Source organism: Canis lupus, chromosome 9 (genome assembly GCF_048164855.1).
Source record: "Canis lupus baileyi chromosome 9, mCanLup2.hap1, whole genome shotgun sequence".
Taxonomy (NCBI): domain Eukaryota; kingdom Metazoa; phylum Chordata; class Mammalia; order Carnivora; family Canidae; genus Canis; species Canis lupus.
Genome location: NC_132846.1, coordinates 16,070,619 through 16,087,123, shown reverse-complemented (window position 1 = coordinate 16,087,123; position 16,505 = coordinate 16,070,619).

Below are 16,505 nucleotides of genomic sequence, written 5' to 3'. Positions count from 1 at the left end.
TTGCCTTCAATGAAAATCTTTCATGAAACTGAGTTAAAATATCAAGGGCAATAATGAAGAAAAAAAAGAAAAGAATTACCAAAAGATTCAAATAAACATGTACGCCAGAGCTTGATAGAATCTACTCCTAGCTAAAGAGAATAACAAGAAAATATAACAGGCCAACGCATGGCAATTCTTTTTTTGGCATCTTCTGTCAAAACCATCTCTTTTATCCCTCTATAGTTAAACCACTGCCATTCCCATAAGCACACCACCACCCAAAGCTGGTGTCTGTGCCAATCACTTCAATTGGAAGTACCCCCATAGAAAGCTCCAAATGGCAGCATTCGAAGAAATGTTTAGTCACTGAGAGACTCTCTGGTAGGAATGGAAACCCTGAAAGAGGATTTGGATTAGACTGTTCCATCCACTTTGTTTTACAGATTAACTCCTTAATCTAGACATAAAAAAAAAAAAATTAAGTCCCTGTGTGCCTGGCACTGGAGACATGAGGAACTAACTCTTAAGAGTTTAAAATCTCATAGTTGGGGCAGCCCGGGTGGCTCAGCGGTTTAGCGCCTGCCTTCGACCCAGGGCCTGATCTTGGAGACCGGGGATCAAGTCCCACGTTGGGCTCCCTGCATGGAGCCTGCTTCTCCCTCTGCCTGTGTCTCTGCCTCTCTCTCTCTCTCTCTCTCTCTCTCTTTCTTTGTGTGTGTGTGTGTCTCTCATGAATAAATAAATAAAATCTTTAAAAAATTAAAAAAAATTAAATCTCATAGTTAGTCCAAACACTAGACCAGGAGCCATATATTCTGACCCCTGGCTAAGGCATTCTCCATCTCACCCTGTTGCTCCTAAGGTCTCTCTTACTTTGAGAACATGAGTTAATAACTACTGTGGCGTTTATCTTCAAGCAAACAAATTCCTAATTGAAAGGAACACCACAGGGGCACCTGAGTGGCTCAGTTAAATGTCCAACTCTTGGTTTTGGCTCAGGTCATAATCTCAGGGTAATGAGATCAAGCCCTGCATCAGGTTCAATGCTCAGCATGGAGTCTGCTTGTCCTTCTTCCTCTGCTCCTCCTCCTGCTCTCTTTCATGAATAAATAAAGAAGAAAGAAAGAAAGAAAGAAAGAAAGAAAGAAAGAAAGAAAGAAAGAAAGAAAAAGAAAGAAAGAAGAAAGAAAGAAAGAAAGAAAGAAAGAAAGAAAGAAAGAAAGAAAGAAAGAAAGAAAGAAAGAAAGAAAGAAAAAGAAAATCACAAGCAAATTTACAAAGAAGGTCCTTTTTGCTCAGGGCCCATTTGGGCACATAAAAGGCTGACAGAAGCATAATTACAATTGCCTCTGTGTCTCTCTGCCTCTGTGCCAGGATCTACTCTAAGTGCTTTGCCTACACTGTCCCACTGAATCCTCACAACCGCCCTCTCAGATGGGTACTCTTGTTATCCCTATGCTACAGATGAGGAACACAAGTTTAGAGAGGTCAAAGAAAAAAAAATTGTCCAGGATCTCATAGCCAGTAAGTGGTAGGTCCAGGCCTTAAACACAGCTCTTTTCAACAAGAAAGTCAGACATGCTGTCTGATACTGTTATACAATAAGCAACCGATTGTACTGGTATTTCTGAAATCATAATTTTCTGAGATTATACCAGAGCTTTGGTATATACGAGTCACACAAGATTATTAAATACTCTGTAACTATGATACTGTCAGATGGGGAGGATTTATCCTTATGCCTTGTGGACCCTTGGGCTCTGTCTGCTAAATAACTTTTTTGGGTTTTGCAAAATAGGAAACAAAAGTGACAATATTTTAAAATCAAACAGGATCCATTAGTCATACTGTGCCTATATCTCTATGTAAATGTTAAGAGGTTTCTACTAATTCCCAGAGCCACCTTATACATCAGTTTCTCTCTAAAGTGGAGAAACCATGCTTGAAGCATATCAAGCACGGCAGCATAATAGAGAACCCTACCGCAAGGGGATTTCCCGTGTGTCTGTAATGTTCCACTAATTAAGTCTTAGAAGCATTTAAGACTGCCTTCGCTGTGAATACCCACAGTGCAGCCTTAAAGGAAAAAAATCCATTTCCATGAGTCATGCACCAACAAGAGTGAGCAAATGGATTTGAATTGTTAGAGTCCATAACCATATGAAATCTAGTTTTATCTCTATAAAAAAGACTAGTTGTTCAGACATGCAGCTTATAGAAGCCAACTTTAGTGAAATATATATATAATTTTTTTCTTTGTAATGTATCAAATAACACACATGCCATCTGACTGGCTATGATTTTTTTTTAACCACAGAGTCCCAGAAGCAAAGGGCACAGACATCTTGGCAAAATGCTAGAGGGAGGTTAGGACAGAAGACTATTTTGTTTCCAGTAATGAAAAAGAAAACATTCATGAAAAACACCATAGTGCTACACCTTTGCTCTCCCACATTTATATATACCTTCAAACAAATTTCATTACCCACTAAACTTCAAGAAATTAAAACAAAAATCACCTCTATGACATTTCACCACCTAAGATTATTCTATTTCCATCAAAGATGCACAAACTGCTTATAAGATATAGGTCTACCCATGGTTTAGCATAGTAAGTCCACTATAGGCTCAGCTTCATATCCATGTATTTAATTAAAAAGGCTACTCTACAATCAAAACAATCCCCTAATTTAGCATGGACAAATAAGACATGATTTAAGGAAAATACAAGAACCGTAGACGTATCATTCCATTTAATCTCCATGGATCCAACTAACAGGGCTGGATACTAAGAAAAATAAAAGAAGAAATATTTTATTGAAAACAAAAATAATCTCCATGGATCTAAGTTTATTCATCAATTAAACAAGGTCATGGACTTCAACTTACTAGACTTTTGTAAAGCAAAACTAATAATAACAATTCGAAGGCATTTTTAACTAGGGAACAAAACACAGTCTGGGGCTTGACTACCACCAAGAATCACAGCATGCACAGCCTATGTCCAAGCTTCATGGCTTCTCTACAAAGGGTCCATTTAAACTCTAACTTCCAGGCTCTTCCTTGATCCTATAGTGATCAATTAACTTTTGAGTCAGCCCTCCTAGTACACAAATGGAGAGGTTCTTAACAGCAGAACTCTTAATTTGCAGAGGAAAAACACATTTAAAAATTGGGAGTGCTACAAGAAGCCAGATCAAAAAAGAATGAAGTCCTGATGACTAAGGACCATGAACATACAAATATGCAGGATTCACAGAGATTCTTTAGAGGCTAAAGAGAGGTATCGATATAAGCCTCCTCTACCTTGCACTTGAGCACTCACCACTGCCCCAGGCATCGGGAAGTTTTATACTCACTATAAGAACATTTAACCATCCTTGCATCTCACTTACCAGTTGGTTACTATGTCTCCTCCTCATAGACCTACTATATGCTACATGAGGGTAATGGGCTGTGTCAGCCTGGTTTGCTCAAACTTCTGGCATCATGCTTGGCACAAGGTTGGCACTCATAAATGTTTACTGGGTTCATGAATTAACTATTTCATACAATGCTTCCTGCATAAACATGTAGAAAAAAAAACAGATCTACAGACAGATCTACAGGTCTCAGTCTGAAAACACAGATACTTCTAGCTCTAATTTCCATCTCTTCACTGCATTGAGTTTTTCTAAGTTATAAAAATACAAATTCAACTCACAAGAGAAGTAAGTGTTATAGGATTCTGCTGTCCCTTCCATGCCCATTTTAGTTGGAAAATGGAACCTGTGCTTTGTGAGAATACTATGAATGTGTTTGGTTCATGAAGATGTTTTTCTTAGTTTCCTAACCTGCAGGGGAAGTAGCCTACTAGCTGTGGTTTTAAATTCTGAATGATATATTCAGAACCTATTTCAAAAGGTTTATTACAATAAAATAAAGTGAAAACTACCTCTAATACTAGTAAGGGACAAATAAATCACAATGTGTTTATTATCATTCATATATTTGATAAATTTTCATTTTATTAATGAATAATAAAACAGATTTGTAATAATCCATTTTCAAATCTATTTTTTTTCTCATTGGACAATATTAAGTCCTTTCAAAAGTGAAATTAGGCAGGTGAACTACAAAGGACTCCCCCAGTGAGTCCCCATTGATCTTGTATTCTAGGCCTTCCTCTGGCCTTTGTTTACCTCCCAAGACACATGCCTCACTACTGTTCCCCAACCAGACTGAATGACATCTCATTTTACAAAAGTGCTAAGTTCTCTTTCCCCTCTGAGCATCATGTGTGCTGGCCTCGGCCTTTGCCTTCTATTTCCTTAGTCCCTCTGCCTTGTTAACTCCTGCTCATCTTTCAGATCTTAGCTAAGACATCATTTCTTCCAGAAAGCCTTTTCTGAGCACCACCCCCACCCCCTACATGAAGTTAGGGGCCTCCTCTGTGCATCTCAGAATGCCTAGATCATACCTCTGTGCTATATCTCACCAAAGTAATTGCTTATTACCTGTAGGTATTCCTAGATAGTACCTGCTTAGTAAGTATTATTGAATGGATACATGCTAAAAATGAGTGCACACCCACTAAAGAAGTGAGATAGATGACAGGATGTACTTTCCCTCTGCGAGTTTATGTTTTTTATCTCAACCATATGAATGAACAAAAAAATCATCTTACGTCATGGCCTTCCCAATAACAAGTAGTTTCTGTGAAACTAAGGCCAAAATTACTGCTTCCATTTGAAGAGCTTTGATAGTTCCTGAGACAGCTTTATACAAAAAAGACAGGAATATTCTATAATAGTCATCATCCACTAACTGTGGTACTCTATTGCTTTTAAAAGCTAATTTTTAAAAAGTTTTCATTGCTTATGTGAGAATTATAAATGTTTCATCATTCCCAGATCTGTCACATGATTCACTGAGACTATATAAAGGGAGTCTTTAATTTTCACATTGTTTTAAACATTCAGTGTCTGTGGGGTTTTGTTTGTCCCTGCACATTGACAATCAATAAATGTCTAATGATGACGGGGATGATAACGATACAATAGCAAGAGAAATAAATAATATAAAAGGATGACACATCACCACGAGCTCGGTGAGCCTTTGAAGGCTCTAAATATGTTTTATGCAAGGCTCGTTTTCATAGCTGGACAACATCATGAAAGAAATTCTGTTTTAAAAAGAAAACCAATTCTGAAAGATGTTGTTGACATCTGTGACCCCATGGAAATTATTTCAATCTGTGGGCAATTTGTTTTCAGTCTTTGTGTACAGCACAGAAAATTCAGTCGGCTCCCCGTCACACACCACCTATCCCGGCATTCGCTCTCCTTTCTTAGCTCATCAAGATACAAAATAATCTAAACAAAATGACTACACTGACATTTTCTTCAAATACCATAATAATTGCTAAATTGGACTCACCAGAGACAAAAGGAAATTTTATTTTCTGTTGATCACATACATCTTTTTATACACTATCATTCTCCACCAGGCTGTTTCTGCCAACAACTGTGACTGATTGGGATTCACATAAAGCCCCCAGCCTCCTACAAGCATGACAAGAGTCAAATTAGGTGGGCTGGGAGCAAAACAAAGAGGTCCAGAAAAGGAATCATCTCAAACTCAGCATTTTGACAGAGCCTTCTTCATGCCAGTGTGCATGCTGCCTCATTAAATGATCTGTAAAGGTCAGAGGTTAATCAACTTCAATTTGGCATGCATATTGAGTAGTTTTTAGTCATCATTTTATATTTCCATATGAGAAGAGGCAAGAAACACTTCAGGTTGATGGAGCATTTTCTAATGACGACTTTTTTAACTCTTCAGAGACAGAATTTCTCATTTAACTTTGGGTTGTTTTGTTTTCCTTAAACCCACTAAAACACATTCAGGGCAAAAATGCCTAGGTTGCCTTTTTTTGACAGTTTTATTGAGGTATAATTGACCTTAAAAAACTGCATATATCTAAAGTGTACAATTTGGTAAGTTTTAATATAGAAATACACATATGAAATCGTCACCTACAATCAAGATTATGAACACAGTCATCCTGAGTTTGGAGGATCTCTTTTGTTTCCTCCTGCCCACTATAATTCCTCCTTCCCACTCTTGCCCCACCCTATTCCCAGGTAATCACTAATCAGCTTACTATTGCTGCAGAGTAATTTACATACTCTAGAATGTAATGTAAATGGAATCATATAATATGTACTTTTTGAAAGCTGGCTTCTTTAACTCAGCACAATTACTTTCAGATTTATTCATAGTGCCCATGCAACAGTGGTTAATTTCTGTTCATTACTAGTTATATTCCATTATTTCAAAATATAATAGTTCATCCATTCACTCGTTGATGGACCTTTGAATTGTCTGCCAAAGCTTATGGTTATTACAAATAAAGTTGTTGTGAAATTTGTGTACAATATATGGACATATGCATTTCATTTTTTCTTGAGTGCAATGATTGCAGCATAAGGTAGGTCATACTTTACTGTTTTCCAAAATGTTTTACAATCCCACCAGCAATGTATGAGAATTCCAGTTGCTCCATTTCCTCACTAACACTTAGAATGTTTAATCCTTTATAGAAATCCAAGAAATCTTTGTTTAACCCAAGTCATAAAAGCTTTCGCCTGTTTTATTCTTTACATTTTATGGGTTAGATTTTATAGTTAGGTCTATGATCCATTTTGAATTCATATTTGTATACGGTGTGAGGTACACATTATTTTTTGTGTATAAGTATCCACTTGTTCCAGCACAATTTGTTGAAAGGATATCCCTTTTCCACTGAATTAGCTTTGCACTTTTGTAAAAAAAAATCTACTGATCTTTCCATTCAGGGTTTTGTAAACCTAAAACTACTTTTAGAAATCTATTAGTTATTTTTAAAATAAAAAGAAATCAACTGATCATATATGTGTGGGAGATTATCTTTTAATTCCCATTCTTTTCTCCATGGGCTACTGAAAACAAAGCATCCAACAGTGTATCTCATTAGAAACATCATAGGAAATACCTGACCCTGCAGGAAGTTTTAGTATTTGTTAAAATCAGAACTCTCAAAGATTATGCAAAGACAAAGAAGAAAGCAGAGTTATAATATAAAATTTAGAAAGGGAAAGAGAACACCTACATTTACACATGGAGCACAGAATATAAGCATTTATTTTTGCTTCATTCTCAATCCTATTAAACAAAATAAAAGAAATAAAAAGACATGAAACTCCAAGGCTAAAGAACACAGGAGAATAGACAACAGCAAATGAGAGATAAAGACAAAATTTTGGATTCTGGAAAACAGAAGGATGAATGGCCTATATAACCAAGAAGACTAGAGAAAGTTAGAAACTAAGTAATTATAATAAGGAAAGCCAACAAGAAGCAATCCAATTCTATATAAGGATCCAGGAATTAGAGGTATACCAGTTACCTCTGGAGGCAGGATACAGAATGAAACTGAAATGGGAAAAATGGTTTCCCTCCCTATGGGTCTCTCTCCATCTTGTGTCTCTGAGAGGACTAATTTGGTCTTCCTCACAGCAGAGTTGTTGAATTCCAACAGCAAGTGTCCCAAGAGAGAAAGAGCCAAGTGGAAGCTGTAATTTTTTTTCTAATTATTTAGCCTCAAAAGTAACATAATATCACTTCTACTAAAACCTATTATTTGGAGTATACAAATTCCTGCCCAGATTAAGGCAGAAAGTGTGAGGAAGAACACAGACCCCACTCTCAGCAAGTAGTGTCACTAACATTTTAAGAATATGTGAGATAGGATATATTGATTGGTATAGCCATCTTTGGAAAATAAAACCTGCCACAACCACTGACAAATTTGGCTGCTTTATTTTATAGTTAAGGAAACAGAGGCCCAAAGAAATCTGTATGATCCAAATCACACAATCAATGGCAGAACAAGACTAGAAACTGGATATTTGAACTCCTAATCCATGTTCTTTTCCACTAACTTACATTGCCTCCTCTCCTTTTTTTTTTTTTTAAGAGAAAGTGGGGGAGGAAGAGAGAGAATCCGAAGCAGTTTCATGCCCAGCACATAGCTGATATGGGGATCAATCTCACAACCCTGACATCATGACCTGAGCCAAAATCAAGAGTCAGACACTCAACTGACTAAACCACTCAGGTGCCCCACCTCTTAATTTTTATAAAATTTACACTGGTAAGATTACAGAGTTAATTGATAGAGAGTATTTAGTATAATTAAAATCTGACTCCTGGATAAATTTTTCTTGATTTAGTAAATTCGGGCCACAAAGAAATACTATTCACCAGTAGGGTAATGAAAAGGCATTTAAAAAAATAATTCTGGGCAGCCTGGGTGGCTCAGCGGTTTAGTGCGCCTTCAGCTCTGCCTCTCTCTCTCTGTGTCTCTCATGAATAAATAAATAAAATCTTAAAAAACTAAAAAATAATTCTCAGACCTAAAAAGCTAATAAAATCAATGAAGAAAAATTTTACAAGTTAATCTTCCTCATTGCTGAGTTTCAATGACATTATAAAATCTATCAATATGTTTCCCACAGATAGTTTATCTTTTTCTCAGAGATATGCTAAATTCCAACATTATTACTCATTTTGAGATATTTTGCTCTGCTTATGTATAAATTAATAGTAATGAATCAGTTAGAGGCTACCTGTTGTAATGAATGAAAATGTCATCTTAGATATAACTCATCAGCGACAGAAAAGAACAAAAAAAAAATAGAAAGGAGATTAAGGACTTCTGCTGGAGTAGCTAGCAGACTAATCTATAAACCAACCCTCATACCAGGAACAACAAGAAAATCTCAATAAGTTATAAAAACAAAGTCATTTTCTAAGGCATTGAGAGCAGTCAGGTTTCCAGAATGGGAGGGCTAATCCCTGAGAGAAGACAAAGGCATTGGAATGATCATGACACCTCCTATCACCTTTTCTTTCAAGGCATTTACCAACTTCTGAAAGGCTCAGGACTAAAAAGTCAGGTGGAAAACAGGCTCAGAGATTTTGTCAATCCTATAGGGACAGAAAGATAAAAATTAGAATTTAAGACAGTTAGGAATTAGGAACAGGATCCAAGAAAAAAAGAGAATCACAGAGAAATTAGCTAGAAATTCTTGGCCACTTTTCCCTTTGAGCAATTTACTGGTTCCTAAATCACAAAAGGTAAGAAACCAAGAAACCAATCAGAAAGCAACAACTAAATCTAAGCCAAGCTATCAACTGTCTTTTGGTGCTAGAGAGATGAAAATAGAAGTTTAAGGCCTAATAAAGAAGAGAAGATCTGATAAATACCCCAGGCTTTCAGTTCAGAACCCCCCAAATGCTATGCCTTTGCAGTAAAGCAAAACAGAAATAGACCAGCTCCCAAAAAAACTTAAATCCATCCTTGAAACATCTTTTTCCTTAATTCAACCAATGACTTTCCTTCACTCTATGTACCATTAAAACAAACTAATTAACTAACTAACTCCTATCTGGACTAAGATAACATCAGACTAGAACATGGAGAAAAAAATTTTAATGCAAAAAAATGGGGGTTCCTGGGTGGCTCAGTCAGTTAAACACCCAACTCTTGGTTTTGGCTCAGGGTATGATCTCAGGGTCTTGAGACTGAGCCCCACATCAGTCCTGGTGCTCAACATGGATTGAGATTCTCTCTCCCTTTCCCTCCCCCTCTTTCTCCCCACCCATACATGCACACTCTTTCTCTCTAAAATAAACAAAATCTGATTGAGATTCTCTCTCCCTTTCCCTCCCCCTCTTTCTCCCCACCCATACATGCACACTCTTTCTCTCTAAAATAAACAAAATCTTTTTAAAAATGCAAAAAGAGTATAAGAGATATGTAGAACATGGTAAATAGCTAGTATCTGTACAATCAGTTTCAGAGAAGAAGTAAAAGAGAATGATATAGATGCTCAATGAGAATTTTCAAGAACTAACAAAAGCCATGCCATCTCAACCCTGGATTAAAGAAACTCTTTAAACACAGGCAGAAGAAATCCAGAAAACCACACTTAAATGCATCATGTAAAACTGCTTAAAGCTAAAGTCAAAGAGAACATCTTAAAAGGAGCCAGAGAAGAAAGACACATTACAATTAAAGTAAAACAATAAGTTAGTTGACTTGTCAACAGAAAAAAAGAAACCAAAGAAAATGCAGTGATATCACTGAATTGCAGAAAGAAAACAATTTCCAATTTGCTATTACACACCTAGCAAAATATCCTTCAAATAGGAAAGAAAAATAAAAATATGTCCTGGCAAATAAAAACTCTAAGAACTTGCCAAAAGACCCAAACTTACTATAAAGTAAGTTATTCAGGCAAAAATACCATGATTTCAGATGTAAGCACAGGAATGCAGGATTTAATGGAGAACAAGAAAAGGTAAATGTGTGGTCAAATTCAAATGATTATTAACTTTTTAAAATCATAGTGGCTGGACATCTGGGTGGCTCAGGTGGTTAAGCAACTGACTTGATTTCAGCTCAGATCATGATTTTAGGGTCTTGGGATCAAGCCCCATGTCAGGCTCTGTGCTCAGCAGGAAGTCTTCTTGGGATTCTCTCTCTTCTTCTCCTCCCCTCGCCCTCAAATAAATGAATAAATATTTTTAAAAATTAATCAGTAATGGTAATCTAGGTTTAAAATATATGTAGAAGTGAAAAAATGATAACAAATAGCACAAAAGGCAAGGGAGGGCATGAAATAAGATTAAGTGTTCTACAAAGCTTGTATTGATTGGGAAGTGGTAAAAATAGTAATTTATAATAGATCTTTTTAGTCAAACAAGGATACATGTTGTAATATCAAGGGCAACCATTTAAAGAATAGTTTGAGCAAGCAAAATTATTGAGCTAAGAGGGGGAAAATAAATTTAAAATATTTAATTCATAAAAGCCAAAAAGAGGAGAAAAGAGAGAATAGCGAACATGGGAAAAATACAAAATAAGGGATAAAACAGTAAATATATAACCTCAATATATCAGTAATTACATTAAATGTGGGAATATATAATAATGCATTGTTATGGTATAAATGTTTGAATCCCTTCAAAATTCATATTTTGAAATCTTAATGCCCAAGGAGATACTATTAGATGGGACCTTCCAGAGGGGTTTAGGTCATGAGGGGGGAGCTCTCATGAATGGAGTCAGTGCCTTGGAAAAGAGGCTCCAGAGAGATCCCCAGGCCCATCCACCATGTGAGGACACAGCAAGATGGTGCTGGCTATGAACCAAGAAGAGGGCTTTCACCAGAAGGTAACCATGCTGACACCTGGATCTTGAACTTTCAGCCTCCAGCACTGTGGGAAATTTTTCTGTCTATAAGCTACCCAGTCTGTGGTAATTTGTTAGAGCAGCCCAATGGACTGACACACATTTATGCAACTCTCAAGGAAGTTTCAGATGTTACAAATTTTTCCTATTATAATAGGGCAACCATAAAAACATTTATAAGTGTATGATGGTTTCTCTAGGGTGCTATATAAAAGTGGAATCACTAAAGGTTGTACATCTTTCACATCATCAGGTCTTACCAGATTGCTGCCATCATATGACAGCTCCTCTTTCATGCCATTCTTGCCAATGCTTGGGACTACCAGACTGGTAAAAATTTGCCAATCTGATGGGCATGAAGTAGTACCTTTTTGTTTTAATTTGGATTTACCTTAACACAGGTGAAATTGAGTATTTTTCATTTATTATTAGGGTTTCTTCTTCCATGATTCAGCTTTTTTATAGTATTTGCTCTTTTTTATGCAGTCATGTTTATTTATCTCATTGACTTGCCTCTTAATTTATTCCATATAAAATAATGAAATTTTTATTTTAATAATGACAATTACTTGAATTACTGGATACATAATAATACTCTTCATCCGGATAGAAAATAAAGAAATTAAGGCACGTTTTTCAGTAATAGTTAATGAAATTCAGTGTGGGGTAATATATAGCAAATATCTACTCAAAATGATTAATTTTTATGATGCCTTTTCTACATAAATTTTAATATAGTTAATATATTTCTTTTCCTATTTGACTTGTGCTTTCAATGTAAGAGATTCTGTCTTAACCTGGGGATTAAAGAGATCTTCAAGTTTTAAAGTTTTTGTTTTTTTAGGTCTTTAATCCCTTTAGTATTTAATTTTGTATATGGTGCAAAATAAATATTCAATTATTTTTCCATATAGTCAATTGTCCCAGTACCATTTATAAAAAGATCTATACTTTCCTTATTGATTTATGTTGCTATCTTTGTTATATACCAATGTTCCACATGTATATGTGGTCTACTTGCCTATTTTTGTGCCAGTATTACACTGTTTTAACTGCTATCACTTCACACTAAACCTTACTATCCAATAAGATATCCTTCCTCCAATTCTTTGAATTATTTCGGCTCTTGTAGGCACTTTATATTCCATGTGAATTTTGGTTTTAACTTGTCAAGTTTCAAGATAAAACAACCTGTTGGAACTTTTATTAGAATTAATTGACTTAATACATTAATTTGTGGAAAAATAACATTAATATCAAGTCTTCTCATCCATAAACTTGTTATATATCTCCATATATTTAATTCTATTTAATTTACTTCAGTAAATTTTTCTAATTGACTTCTCTAAGGTCTTACACAACCTCTGTCAAATATATTCTCACTACCTTAAAGTTTCTATCACTATTTGAATGACACTACCTTTTATATTTTCTAATTTTTTTGTGTGTTGAACTTGTATCTGATAACACTAACAAAATCTATTGTGAGGGACGCCTGGGTGGATCGGCGGTTGCGCGTCTGCTTTTGGCTAGGAGTGTGATCCCGGTTCCCAGGATCGAGTCCTGCATTGGGCTCCCTGCATGGGGCCTGTTTCTCCCTCTGCCTGTGTCTCTGCCCCTCTCTCTGGGTCTCTCATCAATAAATAAATAAAATCTTTAAAAAAAAAATCTCTTGTGATTCCTAATAATTCATCTGTAAATCCCCTTTTATTTTTAAGAGAGTATTTAACAAAGGGCAATGGAACTTCCAAATCAAGTATCTGGATCCATTATTTTCTGAGCCAACGAACAAATATAAAGTCTTAAAATGGAGAGGGAAAAAAATACAGATTTTCTTTCCATTTCCTTTTATAAATACACATGATTTTACCTACTATGGGATCTTGTGTGGATAATGACATATGTTCAGTGGTGGCTTTGGAGGAAGGGTCAGTCTTAAGTCACTCTTTGTGCTGCTATGACGAAAAAAAATGAGACTGAAGACAGAGGCAGGAGCCAAGCGGTACATGACTTGTGTGCCAGGCTAAGGGGTTTCTATTTTATCCTAAAAGCAACTAATTAAATCAGATTTGCATTCTGGTCTTGAATTTTAGAAAGCACTCAAGCAGTAGAGTGAAGGATGAACTGGACATGTGTTCTCTCAGCAAGGACACCAGTTGAAATGTATTGCAGAAACTTCCTAGACTATAAGCTTCCTGAGGGAAAGTGCTGTTGGTTTTGCTCCTCCCCCCACCTTAATCCTCAGAGCCTGGCACAGTGCTTGACACATAATAGACGCTCAATAAATACTTGTTGAGTTCATTAATTAATCCTATGAGGAACACTTAGGGCAGAACCAAAAACATAGGTTGTGGAGATGAAGAGAAGAAAGACAAAATGGATAAGCATTTAAGAGAGGCATCAATTATATATTGGGAATAAGGGAAAGGAAGAAATCCAGAATGACTCCCGCGTCACTGGCTTGGATGACTGGATATCTAGAGATATCCAAAACTAGAGAGGGAATAAAAACATATTTCCAACATACATAATGAATTCAATTTTAGACATATTGACTTTGAAGTACTTCCAAACAGATTAGTCCAAAAAACAGTTGGATCTCTGGATGTATAGCTACACAAAAGGAACCCAGCACTGGGAGGTTGCTAAGGTTTTAAGTGTCGGTGAATAAAAATGGAAAAGTGTAGAGTTCAAGTCTGTTTCCCCTGCGATGTGCTGAATCCATCTTACACTAACCTAAGGTCTGAGTAAAATACTTACAAGGACTTCAGCAGATCTGAAATTGCCTCTTGAAGAAAATTTGGACCAGCCTGCAGGAACCTCATGACCCACATCCATTTGCAAGCAAAGTGATATTTTATTTAGTTAAGAACACAATTCAGCATATCTTCTTTCATAAAATAATGTCATCTCTACCATTTCCCCATCTGCAATCCAAAGCATATCATTGTGCCTTTAACAGTGTATACACACACATCTTATCAGAAAAGTTCACCCAGGATTATCAAAGATCCTTACATCCTTGGCTGTTAGCCTGAGATTTGTTCTCTGTCCAATCCTCTAAATATTCTACAATGTGTTCTAGTATAAAAGGAGAGGACCACATTAATTTAGTTACTTCATCAAGGACCACTTCAGCATTATTTTCAGATGTTAGCAAAGCCCAATGTAAGAAATGGACACATGAATAAAGCCCTAGTACCTTTAATTTTCTGTAGACATGGTCTCTATTGTTCAGTGCTTCTTAGACACACTTTTCATGATAAATTTCTCTTGTTTTATTTCTATTAGTATTTTTATTATAAATATAGTATATGTTTATTGTGAAAAAATATTTTTCAAGCAGTATAAAAGCTCTCATACCCTTCTTTTCCTGTCCATACAATTCCAATCCAGAGGTATCCAAGTAGTCAAGATTCTCTCCATTGCAAGTGACAGACCTATAGTTTAAAGGAAGTTCAGTGCAAGGGAGGAATTTGAAGGCCACCAGAGCAGGACAAGGAACCAGAACAACCACCCTGAAAATCAGGGCAGTACCAAGGGCCCCAGAGAATGGACCTGGGGTGTGAAATTCTTGCCTATGTTTCTACATGCATGTCATAGTTATCCTCTTAGTTTTCTCAGGTAGCGAAGGACAGGGCTTCAGGTGACAGGGATCTTATCTTTGCATCACTGTCATCCAATAGGAAGAGGGAATTTTTTTTTTCTCCTGTAAAAAAAATCCCTGGGACATACTCTGGTTGTCTTGATTTAGGTCAAGAGAACACTGTGGTTGGCAGCACCCAGAAACTCCATGACTGAAACGGAAGAGGAGTAATTCCCTTCAGGGAGAAGGATATTGTCATCTAAAGAAGAGGAAAGTGTGCCAAGCAACAAAAGTGTCTGATAACTTTGTATTACCGTCAATAGTGTCCCAGGTAGCTTCCAGACATTTTTTTTTATTTACAAGCATCTAAAAATATTCTTTTCATGTTTTATACAAATAAGAACATACCATGACAAGATTTTTTAGCAGTTTATGAAGGAAAAATGTTCTTTCACAAAGTGCTAGTATACTTTCTTTAGATAAGATACTGAGAATTTTCTAATCCACTATTTCTTTACTTACTACCAGGAAACTCAGAGCTAAACTTAAGGTTCCGTTACCATAACTATATTAAATCTCATGGTCAGAGTATTTACTTCCTTCTTCTTTGTATGCTTTTAGATTTCTAATTCCTGGCTTGTCTAGCTTTATTGTACTAGTCAGTGTCTCTTACTATAAACCCCATAAGATTCTTCTTGAAAGGAGAGAGGATTTTTACAGATTCTTCTAATACCTAGTATTTTTAAATTTTTATTGTTTTTCATTGTGAAAGTGATGGATGCTTATTAAACAAAATATAGAAAGTAAGTGGAAAAGTAAGGAGAAAAAAGAATCACCTATGCTCCTCCCACCCATTATTAAAATTTTAGTGTGCTGTTTAGTTTTTTGTGTACTAGTTTATTTATTTTGACTCTGAAAGAAAATTAAGGAAATAATCATACCAAATGTTTAATCCCTGTATTAGTTATCTTGGGTTGCCATAACAAAATGCCATAGACCAAATTGCTTAAACAACAATAATTCATTCTTGTCACAGATCTGAAGGCAGAATTCTGAGATCAGAGTACCAGCATGATTGGTTTCTGGTGAAGCTTTCTTTTTCCTGTGTGATCACATGGCCTTTCCTTGGTGTGTGCACACACAGGGAGAGAGAGAGAAAGCTCTGGTCTCTATCTTCTTATAGGTACACTAATCCTATCAGATCAAGGTCATATTACTATGACCTCATTTAACCTTAATTACTTCCATAAAGGTCCTATCTCCAAATACAGTCACATCTGGGTCTAGGGCTTCAACATATGCAGGGGGATGAGGGACACAATTCAGTCCATAGCAATTGCTTTGCTCTGATAGTCATTTCTCTGACAATAATTTCATTTAGCTCTCAGTACATTGAAAATAAGCACTTGCAGAAGGGTAAGTTCTTTACCTCATCTCTGAATAAGTTTACCAATAACTTCACACAACAAAAAATATGTTTTTGAAAAACTAAACTTGATATAAAGATACATGTGGGAAGGTGTGTGTGTGTGTGTGTGTGTGTGTGTATAAAGAGGGAGATTAAAAGTTCATTCATTTCTGTATCATCAGAAATCTTTAGCTATCATCTTAAAGTTTGGGTCCTAAAATATCCAGTATCATAAACCTAGCTCGGTT